At 34.4% G+C, this 14,808-nt stretch overlaps 1 pseudogene; it reads left to right on the top strand.

Moving 5' to 3' along the window:
* The first annotated feature begins 7,362 nt into the window (after positions 1-7,362).
* The window catches only part of LOC129033767 (peptidyl-prolyl cis-trans isomerase A-like), a 32,085-nt pseudogene continuing 24,639 nt past the window's right edge, over positions 7,363-14,808 (top strand).

Genomic DNA, 14,808 nt, shown 5'->3' on the forward strand with positions numbered 1-14,808 from the left:
CAGCAGTTTACCTACTTCAGCTACTGAGTGCCGTATGTTCTCCTTTCCCTCTGCATGGACTTCCTCAGAGGCAAATTAACAAAAATCACAGGTGCCTTCTGGAAAAAGTGATTAGACTATTCAGAACTCCCTGTGTTCTCTCAAAGGCAGTTTAAAGTTAACTGATCATTCCACTTTGTTGTCAGATTTACAATTGATTCCATTTTCCAGTGTGCAACATATTCAACAGACTGCTGGAAAACAGATACCCCTTTCACTCAGCATTTAATTCTGAAGAAAAGCCATAAGAAGAAAACACATCAGCTGCAGCAAGAACATTGCAATTCCAGTGGTTGGTTTCAAAAATGGTTTCTAATGTGATATAAACTGAAAATAAGGGATTGGAATAAAATGATATTTGTCTCTTACCACACTATTACTGTACATACTTCTACCAATTTCTTTTCATTCTTCTAAGTTGGAATTAAAATGACCTCACTAGAGACTTTTTTCTGATCTCCTTAAATGGCTTCCAGATTCTCTTCTTATTATTCAAGCCATTTCAATCATTGGTGGCATAAGACACTATGTAATTATATATTTATTTTTGCTTACTTGTTATTTTTCTGTAATTCCCACCATCCATAATCTCCTTGAGAGCAGAAACTGTGTCAATTTCTTATGCAAAATATTTCCAGTTCTGAACCAAGTATCTGACACATAGTAGGTATTTTTAAAATATCTGGTTAATGAATAAACTAAGTGAATAAAACCATAAGTAAAACTCACAAGAACCAACCCCAGATTAGAAAACATCATCCATTTGACAGTAGTAGTTTTTGGCTACCTAAGTGAAGAATATCTGTTTATCTGAAAATATTTCAATATAGACATTCATATAGTAGTTGTTTTCAAGAACGGCATCTACTCTTAAACTGAAAAGAACCTTAGAATCAAAGGTAATAATTCTATCTTAAACAACAATTACAAGTTAAGACATGGCAACTTGAACCTACACCTTATGGGAATAGGTGTCTACTGTAAAACCCGATTGAGTGATGGATATGAAGGTACATGCCATGAATATAGATGCTGAAAGTCAACATACAATATACCATCTATAATCTTTTCTGTGTTCAATTAGTATAACATTTATTAATTGCCTAATAAATGTAATGCTCTGTTCTAGTCATTTGTAATACAATTGCATGACAAAATTTCTATTAAATATGTTAGTATGATAAGTATAAATAGTGATAAATACTTTGAGGAAGATGGCCTAATGAAGATAAACAGGGATTGAGAAAGGAGAGGTTTTTTTAAGATACGGAGTAACCAAGAAAGACCTTATTGAAGAGGTACCATTTGAACTAGGTCCTGAAAGATAATGAGGCAGCCCTGTAAAGTTCTGGTGGAAGAGTGTCCCAGGCACAGAAAAGGTACAAAGGTCAACTGTGGAAATAGGTTATCATACTAATAATTAGTCTTGTTGAGAGATGATAAAAAATTAAAAACGTAATTAACTAATCACCACTAACTTACTAATAAATGTCACATTTATCTTTTGCCACTACTGCCCTAGACTATTTTACTTCAGTAGTTCTAATGCCTTTTGCTATAGCAATGTTTGCATTAAAAACAAAGGACTGCTAGATAATCCCAACTGAAATTTCAAGTGGAGTCAAATAAAAGGTCCATAGCTAAACATTTTATATCTTTACAGCTGAAAGAAACCTGAAAAGGTCATGCAATCTCTATGACTCAAATATCTGAACAGCATCAAATAAAATTTATCACACTTTATGATTTTCTAATGTAGTTTGAATGAAATCACATTTGACCAAGGTTAGAGATTTTTGTGCTAGAGCCGCAGTCATTGTTTTGTATCAAAATCAAACCATGGGATGTAAAATTAGGACTTCTGTCCTTACTGTAGCTTTTTACATTTTATTATTCTTAAAAAAGATCTTAAACACCAAGGGTTAATGTTACATAACTATTGGGGGGATTTTATTCACCAAATAAGACAAATAATTCAGCAAATAGTGCTAATTTAATTATTCAAATTTGTATCTCTCTCATGCCTTAAATGATACTTGCACCCTACAAAGAAAAGAACATAGAACACATACCAACACTTCTCCTAAAACAAAATAATTTCTTTTTGCCTGTATTATGCTTACAATAAAGAATTTTGCTGAATTATTAGGCTATTTTTTCTTACTTTTAAAATGTGCAGTAGCCTTGGGCTCCAGGTCTTATCAGCCATTGGTCAAGAACCTGATTAGAATTTTGCGTCAAAAATAGACAAGAGAACATGATACAACTCTTTATCTTCCAGAGATAAAACATAGAAGGATTATTCAGATGAAGTTGTAAAGTAACAATTTTTTCTGAGAGTACTTTTGAAAAGAAGGAGGGAAGAGGTCCTTAGGTAGGTTAGCACTAGCTCTGTGCCAATGTCTGTGCCAGGCTCTGAGCATAGAGGAGGGATCCAGTACTTGCCAGTCATTCCCTTCACTACCATTATTTGATTTTAAAATTAATTTTACTATGTTAAGAGGAGGTCAGCTCTTATGGCACCTGTAGAATGATGTATGTCATAGCTAAAAGGTATACTTTTTGTTCGCCACAGTAGTAGCAGTATAGGGTGACAGAAGAACTTTGAGGAGAAACTTGGTATATTAGCTCTCACTGCCCTAACAAAATACCGCAGCATGGGTGGCTTAAACAACAGAGTTTTTTTTTCTCACAGTTCTGGAGGCTGGCAGTTCAAGATGAAGGTGCCGGGAGGGTTGGTTTATTGTGAGCTCTTTCTTCCTGGTTTGCAGATGGCTGTCTTCTCTCTGTGTCCTCACATGGCTTTTCTTCTGTGCATTTTACTTCTGATGTTCGTATAAGGACTTTAGTCCTTTGGGATTAGGACCCCACTCTTGATTTTGTTTAACCTTAATTACCTCCTCAAAAGCCCTATCTTCAAATACAGTGATATTGGAGGTTAGTGTTTCAACATACGAATTTTTGGGGTGTGGGACAAAATTAATTTCACAACGTTTAGAGACCTTGGTGTTGTCTCTTGTTTACAATACTATCTTGCTTGGAAGATCTTTCCCTCTTTATGCCCTTGTTTTTTCTTTCTTTACTTTTTTTTTTTTTCCCATGTGTAAAATGAAGTTGAAGTACATGATCTCTACATATCTGACAAAAGAAACCTGGGTTTTTCTCCAAGAAAACAAATTTAATGACCACTATTTCAAGTAATAAATAAGACAAAAATGACTCCTTGCAGAACTTGAGTACTAGAATGGTTTATAATTATTAACTAATATTTAGCGTTTATTTTATTCTATTAAATTGTCTCCTAAATTGTCTTAATCCACAGAGGAATACAAACTAAAAGGTTGTATTAAAAGACACTCTATGAGCCTGTAATCGACTTCTCTCAATCTCAAAAACCAACATCTTAAATAATGCATCATAAAGTAAAGCTAGCAATGCATTCAAAGATCCAGCCTATTTAAACATTTCAGACGCAATATTTGTTGACACGATGGTTCATCGTAAAACATTAATATGGTAAATGCCTAGGGAATTTATAAATGCATACACATCAAAATGTTAATTAATTAAAATGAATTAAATTTAGTAAAACTATTATTATCCATGTCTGCAATTTAGGCAAAGAAAGAATTCGGTCCTGTTCACATTGCTGCTTGATGAGTAGAACACTGGATTAATATCAAGAATCGCAGACAGATTGTTGTTGTTTACATATACTACTTAGTCAGATTTCTGGGCACAATAGATATGAACTTCAGCTAGAATGTTAAGGTGGCAGGTCATTAAGCATGATTAGAAGTCAGGCTTCATCTGCAATCCAGGGTTCACATGAAAGCACAGTACATATTTTCTAGCATGAAGTAAGGTAGGAATGGAGGCAGAAATAAGATTAAGATTCAGAGACGGGAAAGGAGATACACAGAAAATGAATCAAAGAGCTGCTAAACCCATTTCCATCACTCCTGACTACAAATGCAGCAGCTGTCTTCTTGGGATGTTTGAAATGTGCTCCTTCAGCCTCTGTCAAAGAACATTAGGTACCATAATTTTGCTAATATATGCTCATGGCTTTGCTGCCTGAACTTAAGTAGCACATTCCAGTCTATAATTTCAACTAAGAGCAAAATGAACATGAGCCCCATAGACTCGATCCTTACCCTTTAGAAGCTGGTAATTGGAAAAAGTGGCCATAATGAAGAGCCCAAAAGAGGCAAATGTAATTAACCAGGAGCTGTGTATAGTGTCTAATTTGATTTTTTTGGCTTGTTAGCTCAGCTGGTTGGAGGGTGGTGTTAATAACGTCAAGATTGCAAGTTCAATTGCCATATGGGCCAGTTAGTTTCACTCAATTCTATGGCTACGGACCAAATGAGTTCTATTGGTCGCAAGAGGAAATAGACAAGAGAGGGTGGATTAGAGAAAATCTATTAATACCACTGTCAAACAAACTCAAAACACTACTGTCAAGGGCAGGGCTGCAGTGAAGACTGCATTTTAATTATTTAAAATTGAGAAAATGTAAAATTCTGAAAGGTGAAAATTCAGACAAAAATTTAGACTTTCTAAACACTATAATTAGTGTCCTTTATCAAATCAGGAGAAGTTTACCTGATAAATGTATTTCAGTTGCTTCTTAACTGAGTTCTCAGACATCTAAATTCTAATGTGACTGGAAATATGGATTTCAGGTGAAGTGGATTAGGTATGTAAGATGAGAGAGATTCACAACAGAGAGAGAAATAGTCTTTAGGGCTGACTGGGGAGGAAAGCAGAAATAAGGAAAATAAGGTTGGTAATAGAAACACAACGTTAAAGAACAGGAAATTGCTTTGTCATTTACTCAATCTAAAATAGGTCCAGTGTCTGGACAGACGCACCCAATCTTATGATTGGGCTCTAATCCCCTCTTAGAACTGTGATCTATTTTAAGTTAAGTAAAGGTGAAGTCCTAAACAAACCCTGGAGTAAACCAATTACAAAAGATTGCAAAGTACGTCTACATAACTACCTTAGCCCAGGGGAAAATGTGCAGGCAATTCCTCTTTATCCTAAGATCTTAAAATCACAGACACACATCTACAACTGAGTGCTATCATACTTAACACATATGTAACATGCAATAGTCGCTTTGCTATATGAAACCAACATGTCTGGAACTGTTTTATAATACTCCCAGAGAAATATGAGAGAAAAAGTTTGACCTAAATTAATTTGCTAGCAAATCCTTATCATAACGACACAGCTGATAAAGAATCTGGAATATGAGTATTGAATAAATCAGCTCTGGGGAGAGGAGCGGGTTCTCCAAGAACCAAGAGCAAGTATGCAGCACCGTTTGCAGGTCACCTGTTCCCCCTTTAACCCGCAAATCTGGCTCCTCCCTCGTTCTATCTTACTTCAGCCACAAGCAAAATCATTCATATCTTTGGTCTTCCCATTCTTAAGCAAAACAAGATCTTTCTGGCACGTTTCGTGAGAATCCCAGATAAAAGTTATATTTGTAAAGTTCTACAGCTTGCCTGAAAGTTCTGAGGACTCTTAAATTTCCCGGTGGGAAGCAGGGAAAAAACCAAGTACAACTTCCTTCCTCAGTCTCTCCCGATAAATGCACCAGTAAGCAACATGTGATAGAAAATTAAAGACATAATTCTCTATTTGACATTATATGAGTAAAAACAACTGGCGTACTATTAGGTTTCTTTTGAATGATGATTCATTCTAGAATTGAGCCCCAAACTTTTTTGTACTCTCCTCTTTAAACGTTTTCTTTTATAATAAATAGCAGAGACAAAAGTGTTTCTATTGGGAAGTGTGAGAGTGAAGAGATATACAATTAACTAGTGGTCTGCTCAGTTACAGGAAAAATGCCTGAACAGCATTCTGTTATCTTGCAATAATGGGGCCATTTATGTGCGTCACATTTTCATTTTCAGCTCTGTGTTCATTTAAATTATTTTCATTTGAATTCCCAATCTTAACTTTTTCCCCTACACATGCCTGGCTAATCAAAATGCTTGATTTATTAACATTGCAAAGAGTTACAGCACTTTATTAATAAACTAAATTTCAGCACCTAGATCTAGTAAGGCAATTACAAATACTATGGCCAGCTAGAATGATACTTTAAGTGTTTTAGAAATGTCAGATGAAAACTGTTGTTAAACCAGACAAGCACCAATGACAGTTAATAGTAGTGTTCTCATGCCCCCTATTGGTTACTTACTTGAGAATCACATTGAAGCTAAGTCATTTTGCAACCAGAGAAAAAATGTCCAATGTTTTCACTTGAATCTGGTTTAGATCATAAACTAAAAGGTATTTACACACACACACACACACACACACACACACACGAATGTATCTCTCTGGTTTCGTGTTTGAATTGAAGCTAAAAAAAAAAGTGAAATTTAAAGAGAGGGTGAATTTTGCATTGGGTGTGAAAAATTCCCACATCCACTTACACTCACAATTGGTGAGTGCCATCCATGTACTAAGTATTTTCTCATGAGATTTTAACATTTTTGGTATAGCACAAAGAGCATGAACTTTTAAACTACGTAGTCCTGAGTTTGAACCAAGTGAATTCATCTTCCTCATCAATCACATTAAACCATATAAACATGGAAAGTTATTTTTTATCCTGAAAATGATTTGAGTTATAATTCTTATTACACATTGTTGGTTTGAAGATTAAAAGATAAATGATTTGTCTGAAAGTGCCTACTAAGCACATGTTAAATGCTAAGTAAATGTTAGCTTTTTTTTTTACAACTCTCTGATGTAAACATTGTCTATATCTCATTTTTTAGATAGAATAATTGAGGTTCAGGCAGATAGAAAAAAGTGGCCAAACTTTTGCAGCTAGTGAATGATAATGCTGGTATCAAAACTCAGAACATTTTGCCTCTAATGGAAACATATTTTGTGATATTGTTTCTACAACTTTATTATAACTCAGTGTTACAAAATCAGGTCTATATAAGCTACTCTACCTTGATTTACATCTTATAAAATTTAATAAGCAAAATGCAGAAAAAGAAGGAGTTGTCTTATTTAAAAAGTGTCCTGAAAAATATTCTAACAAAGATTTGACTTTTGAAAAATAAAATCAGAGTATTCTCAAAATAATCACTATTCTAAAAAATAATGCTAAAATATTAATTATTTGACAACAATTTACTCTCTTTGTGAACATAATATACCATCTCTTTGCAGTTTGCTACTACTTCTCCTATCAGAAATACCAGCTTCCAGGAAGATCTCATGGGTTTTTATATCTACTCTATAAATGAATGAAAAGTTCTTACAGATTTTGATTACCACATGGATGTCTACAAGCAGAATTAAATATTAATGTAAGTACAGATGTTTAATTATCAAGTAGAATTGATAATATTCTCAACACAAGACACCTAAAATAATTTTATTTTATACTCTGAAATTAACTGTCATCATTTATTAATTGGTCAGACCTTTTTTTTTTTTTTTTTTTGACGGAGTCTTGCTCTGTCGCCCAGGCTGGAGTGCAGAGTGGTCAGACTTTTAAAATAATATAATTAGAAATAAATTTGTGTTTTCCACCAGTGCTTTAGGTTGCAAATTATTCAAAATTACTGAATCATGTCCAAATATTCTAATTGTTATAATAATTCTGTTATAACAGAAGAGGAGCCACATAGATGAGTAATTAAATATACACTTGTTTCTATTTTAGGGTAACATGGAAAAGCCTAGCGACTTAAATATCTGCCCACTCATGTAATTTCCTGGTAGATCATAAATCAACGTTAATAAGGCCAAAGTATCAATTTTTGATGGGTCTGGAATTTGCACATATATGTTTAATAATGAATCAGTGTAGGTCATTTCTTTATCAGCAAAGACATGTGCCATTATAATTGTACTAATCTTAGTGGAAAGTGCTAAGTTAAGGTCATACAAGTCAATTAAGCTTTGTTGAATGGGATAAACTAAAACAAATAATTATATACTGGTACTACAGTGATGAGTTGGATACAGAGTTACATCATTCTTGTAAGTCCATTTCTTGATCTATTCATTAACAAGTATTTACTGGTAAAAGACAACTAGGTGTAAATCTGATTAACTACTTGCTAACTAACAGGCATACAGCAACTACCTCATAGCTTCAAATCTCTCTTATCTTTAAATTAGTGATAAAAAATGCCCAACTTCACAAGATTGCTGTAGAATTCAAAATACATTAGAATTCAAAATACAGTAAAAGTGTCATTTAATATCTCTGCAGTAAATATTATCTCAGTCCAAACACCTCTCTATAAAGGGTTTCTTGAACCATAAATTATTGGACAAGAATACATTTTACATCCTTTCTAAATCTAACCTTTGATAGTACTACAAATTCACCATGCCTAAATGTCAGAACTAGACATTGGGGTATTGTTCCAGATTCTTCTTTGCAATGGATGTTTCTAAAATAAAATGTGTATCAACCTTATTCCATAATTTTAATCAAAGTATATAGTGTGTGGAAACAGATAATGTTTCTTAAAAAACTTTTATATTAAGTTCAGGGGTAGAAGTGCAAGTTTGTTACATAGGTAAACTTGTGTCATGGGGGTTTGTTGTATAGATTATTTTGTCACCCAAGTATTAAGCCTAGTACCCATTGTTTTTCTTGATCCTCTCCCTCCTCCCAACCTTCAGTCTCCAAAAGGCCCTAGTGTGTGTTTTTCCCCTCTATGTGTCCATGTGTACTCATCATTTATCTCGCACTTATAAGTGAGAACATCTGGTGTTTGATTTTCTGTTTCTGTGTGAGTTTGCTAGGGATAAGGGCCTCCATCTCCATCCATGTCCCTGCAAAGGACGTGATTTCACTCTATTTTATCACTGCATAGTATTCCATGGTGTACATTACTACATTTTCCTTAGTCTATCATTGATAAGTATTTAGGTTGATTCTATGTCTTTGCTATCGTGAATACCGCTGCAATGAACGTACACATGCATGTGTCTTTATAATAGAATGATTTATATTCCTTTGGGTATATATCTAGTAATGGGGTTGCTGGGTCAAATGGTATTTCTGTCTTTAGGTGTTTGAGGAATCGCCACACTGTCTTCCACAATGGTTGAACTAATTTACACTCCCACCAGCAGTGTAGAAGTGTTTTTTGTCCTCCACAACCTTGCCAGTGTCTGTTATTTTATTGACTTTTTAATAATAAGCCATTCTGACTACTGTGAGATGGTATCTCATTCTCATTTTGATTTGCATTTCCCTAATGATCAGTGATGTTGAGCTTCTTTCATGATTGTTGGCTGCATGCATGTCTTCTTTGCAAAGAGTCTGTTCATGTCCTTTGCCCACTTTTTAATGGGGTTCTTTGTTTTTTTATTTAAATTTGTTTAAGTTCCTTATAGATGCTGGATATTTGTCAGATGGATAGACTGCAAAAATTTCTCTCATTCTGTAGGTAGTCGGTTTATTCTGTTGATAGTTTCTTTTGCTGTGCAGAAGCTCTTTAGTTTAATTGGATCCCATTTGTCAATTTTTTCTTTTGTTGCAATTGCTTTTGGTATCTTTGTCATGAAATCTTTTCCCATGCATATGTCCTGAATTGTACTGCTTAGGTTGTCTTTCAGGGTTTTTATAGTTTTGGGTTTTACATTTAAGTCTTTAATCCACCTTGAGTTAATTTTTGTATACGGTGTAAGAGAGGGGTCCAGTTTCAATCTTCTGCATATAGCTAACTGGTTATCCCAGTACCATTTATTGAATAGGGAATCCTTTCCCCATCGCTTGGTTTTGTCAGGTTTGTCAAAGATTAGATATTCATAAGTGTGTGGTCTCATTTCCAGATTCTCTATTCTGTTCTATTGGTTTATGTATACATTTTGGGCCAGTACCATGCTGTTTTGGTTACTGTAGCCCTACAGTATAGTTTGAAGTTGGATAGCTTAGTGCCTCCAGCTTTGTTCTTTTTGCTTAGGATTGCCTTGGCTATTTGGGCTCTTTTTTGGTTCCATATGAATTTTAAAATAGTTTGGAAACACATAATGTCTTACCAAAAAAAATTCCAGTCAAGGCTTTAGCTTCAATTCAACTATTCTGTTCTACTTACGAGAAATTTTCCATATATGTATCTTTTTTTTTTTTTTTGAGACAGGGTCTCACTTTGTCACTTGGGTTGGAGTACAGTGGCATGATCTCTGCTAACTGCAGCCTCTTCCTCCTGGGCTCAAGTGATGGTCTTACCTTACCCTCCTGGCTTGCTGGTACTACAAGCTCATGCACCCATGCCCAGCTAATTTTTGGTAGGGAAGAAGTTTCACCATGTTGCTCAGGCTGACCTTGAACACCTGACCTCAAGTGATCAGCCTGCCTCAGCCTCCCAAAGTGGTGAGATTACAGGCGTGAGCCACAGTGCCCAGCCCATATGTGTATCTCAAAATGTTTCATAACAGTGCATAAACAGTAGGAAAGGTATAAATGTAAATGAAAAAATGTAGTGTTGTTTGAAAAATATCCCCTTCATGTAGTAACCTTGAAATAAATTTTGGTTCATGCCTAAATCTGATAAAAAGAAAAAAAATCTTTAATAAACGTAAAAATGAAAGCAGACCAATCACCATGACTTACGCCTATAATCTCAGCATTTTGAGAGTCTGAGATCAGCAGATGGCTTGAGCCCATTTGTTCAAGACCAGCCTGGGAAACATGGGGAAATCCCATCTCTACAAAAATACAAAATATTAGCCGGGGATAGTGGAATGCGCCTGTAGTCCCACGTACCCAGGAGGCTGAGGTGGGAGGATCACCTGAGCCTGGGAGGTTGAGGCTGCTGTGAGCCATGATTGTGCCTGGGTGAAGGAGTGAGACTCTGCCTCAAAATTAATTAATTAATTAATTAAAATTAAAAAGTAAAGAGAGTGGACAGTAATACCATAACACTGAGAATGTTCTACTCACAAAAATCATCCTATAAATAGTTGTTCCCAAGATGCTGCATTTTCCTTACTGCAAGCTGTATCTTATTTATTTATTTATTTTTACGGACATATAAGCAGTGCAAGCACTAATGATTGTAGAGATAGAAAGAAATAGATAGAAAGAGATAGAAAGAAAAGAATGTTATACAACTTTTAAATCTTGTAGGAGTCTTAATTTTGAGGGTGCTTGGGCTACATTGAAGAACTCTGGAAATAGTTTTGACAGAAGTTTCTTCTTTGTGTCTTCTAGATCAAGGAGGCCAAAACTTGTTAGATTTCCAATTGTACAGCATTCAAATGTCCTGACAAATTCTCAGAAAATGACCCTCCTTAAAGTTGCTTTACTGAGGGTCAACTAAAGTAAAGAAGAAGTGTCTTGAATGTCAGTTCTTTTAGTCGGGCCCACCTCTTAGTGGCAAAATGGCTGTGATAGCCTGGCAAAAGGGATGAGGAAAAGAAGAGGAAAAATAGACAAAGATAAATACAGTTCCTCTACATTAATGTTTTAAGGACTTTGAGGATATTGCCCATATACTTTCAATCTTAAGACCTCAGCCTCAGCCTTTCCTACAAATTTGCCTTTTTGTCTTCTGTTTGCTACAAGTTGAAAAAAAAAAAAACACACCAAAACCAGCTATCAGAGGCAGGAGGAAAAGCAGCAGCATAAATGTACAAATTCCTTCAACAAACAATTAGAAAGCATATGCTGCAGTTTCTTCAAAAAGGGTAAGAGGAAAATGAATGAGTGGAGCTCAGAGACTAGGATAATCAGTCAATATCAATGTTATTTTAGGTATATCCACCTAACAAAATATATTATTTTGGTGATGTCAATAAATATGCAAGATTCTTACTGTAAAATATCCATTTCAAGATTAAATTTGAAATGACATCTTCCTCATCTGTTAAAACTTAGACTTTAAATAAATACTATGTAGAGTCAAATGAGGGTAAAATCAAAATGCTCTGATTTACATATGAGGAAGTGGAGATTAATTGCAACTAGTGGAGGAGATGGAGAAAGGGGGTGTGGCTATTAGAGTCATTTGGATATTTTACACAGGTATATACACATTCCCTGGAGACTTTAGGAATCACTACCATAGTAGACCATTATCTATCCCTCAGACATGTCAGAGAAAAAACTACATTGAGCACCACAGATCCTGATCATCCATCCAAATAACTTTTAGTTTAAAAGATAGAGTGATACAGATCTATAGCAACAGCATCTGAATTACTTTACCAGAATGCTGTACAGTTTGCTATAATTCTGTAAGCTTCTACAATTAGCCTGGCACTGCCTTTGGCAGCTTCTTATGACTTATTTACAAATATCTTATTTAATATTATCCAGAAGAAAGAACAATAGTGGGACAAAACATCTTTATCAGGTGACAAAATGGAGTCTTAGAGAATTAGAATAGTTTATTCAAGTCCACACAGCTTGTAAAAATCAGAGAAGAATGAGGACCCAGATGTGTTTAACATCAAATTTTCCACTCTATTACCATAGAGGACTTCCCATCCTGGGCATTATTTGTCAATTTGACTCAAGGATGTGGTCAGAATGAGGCTTAATGTTCTTTATAGCAGTGCATGGAAACATACTCTCACTTATTTCTTCTCCTTATTTTAAATCTCTCTCAATTAATTAGGATTCACATTACTTCCCTACATGTAATTTTTCTCAATTATGCAGTAATTGTAGTCACTTGCCCTATTTCATAATAAAGCACAATGTTCTTGAAAGATCTGCATTCTTTATTAACAGGATGTTATGAGAAAACATCCCCTAAGTTGGAATGTACTTTATGAAGGCAATCGTCATACTGACTTTCAATAATTTTAGTTTCATCCTTCTCATAATAAGTTTCTCTACACATTTAAAAGCAAGTATCAGCGATATTGAGTCAATTAATTTCCCAAGTTCTATTATGTGATTGCAATGTGTGCAGTGCAAAAAGCTAGGTAGACAATGTGTTATAAAATAAAGCAAAAAAGGAGAGAGAGAGGTTCACACTGGTAAAGATTGGTGTTTCCAAATTCTAAAAGAAAAATGACTAGTCTCTGCAAACAATTTATTTTTCCTAGCAGACATACTTTAGCCATGAAATCTGAAGTCTATATTTAACTGTAAAGTTTTTTTTTTTTTTAATATACATCAAGTTCAAAGAGAACAATCTGTGCCTGGCACTGCAGATTTGAAAACATTCCAATATGATATTAAATGATAATGATCAAATCCTAAGAGCATGCTCAACCTAAATAACTAGTTGAATTACATGTGGTTGCCTTTTTAAAATATGATATGCAGCATACTTTTTATACCTGGTCCTCCACCCACTACCACATTGTATCTAGCTATCTGAAATAAAATATTTAAGTCTTTATGTCTACCTACCTAATAATGAAAGGTAATTCCCTTGGTATTTTGCATGTTAATTCTGACAAACTCCAAATAGAATTATACAAAATTCAAATTAAATACATTTAAATTAAAGAATAAGACATTTTAATCTTTTAAAAAATTTAGGAGCACCGGAATTTTATCTGGCATATTCATGTTATAACAGAAATATAACTGGATTATTTCCCGATATGGAGGCTAAATTTTCTGGGAGCAAAGCTTTTAATCAAGCTTACTGTATTCATACAAAGAGATTTCTGAGAGAGAAAGGAGGCAGCATTTTTATTACTAAAATATATTATTTTTTCCTAGTTATAAAATTGATTAATGGAATTTTATTTGAGAAATCTGGCCATTATTAAAGAATATAGGAATTAAATCTCAATGGTGGTTGTATAACATTGTGAATGTATTCATTGCCACTAAATTGTTCACTATAAAATGGTTAATTTTATGTTATATGAATTTAATTTCAATTTTTAAAAGTGAATAAATGTTATGTTTAATTTTGAAAAATGAGATAACTTTACCTAGACATATTATATTATTGTTGAGTTAAAAGAAAGTTTCAGGGCTTTGTATCTCATATATACCTTCTGTGTGTAGACAACCACAAACCTTCACACTCTTGAGTCTTCCTTAGTGACAGAGTTTGTTTCAACTTTTGGTGTGCAGAGTTAAGAGGATCCCTTCCTCAGCCCAGTAGAGAGACACGATTGATATATTTAAATTATAGACATTCTCATTCTCCTTAATAATGATTGAGAAGCAAGTCTGTTTGTAGGTTTCTAGAAAAGCTTTTCCTCACTAGTAAAAGGAGACACATAAAAAGAAAAGCCTTTCTCTTCCTTGCTGGATTCTGTGATATCTGTTTGTGGCACTTAGAACTGTTTCAATCATTCTGCGGCCATGAAGGGAGACATTGTACCATGCTAAAGAAAGCATAGTGTTAAAGGCATTATTGTGCCACTCACTTAACTTCCAATCTACTGGAAAATGCTAAATCTAGATTTTTCTTATGTGAATTAGTAAATTTTTCTCAATTTCAAAGACACTTTAATTTGGATATTTTATTACTTGTAGCTGAAAACCTCCTCCTATTCGACACAGTGTGATTCTAATTTCCCTTTTTTTTGGCATATGGGAAAATCATGGTATGAAAACTATCTGATTAAACATTACATAGTTTTATATGTGTATAAAAATACATATCTCGGTCAACTGGTATTTCTGGTTCTAGATCCTTGAGGAATTGCTACACTGTCTTCCACAATGGTTGAACTAATTTACACTCCCACCAACAGTGTAAAAGCATTTCTATTTCTCCACATCCTCTCCAGCATCTGTTGGTTTCTGACGTTTTAATGATAACCATTCTAACT

The sequence above is a fragment of the Pongo pygmaeus genome, chromosome 2 (genome assembly GCF_028885625.2).
Source record: "Pongo pygmaeus isolate AG05252 chromosome 2, NHGRI_mPonPyg2-v2.0_pri, whole genome shotgun sequence".
NCBI lineage: Eukaryota > Metazoa > Chordata > Mammalia > Primates > Hominidae > Pongo > Pongo pygmaeus.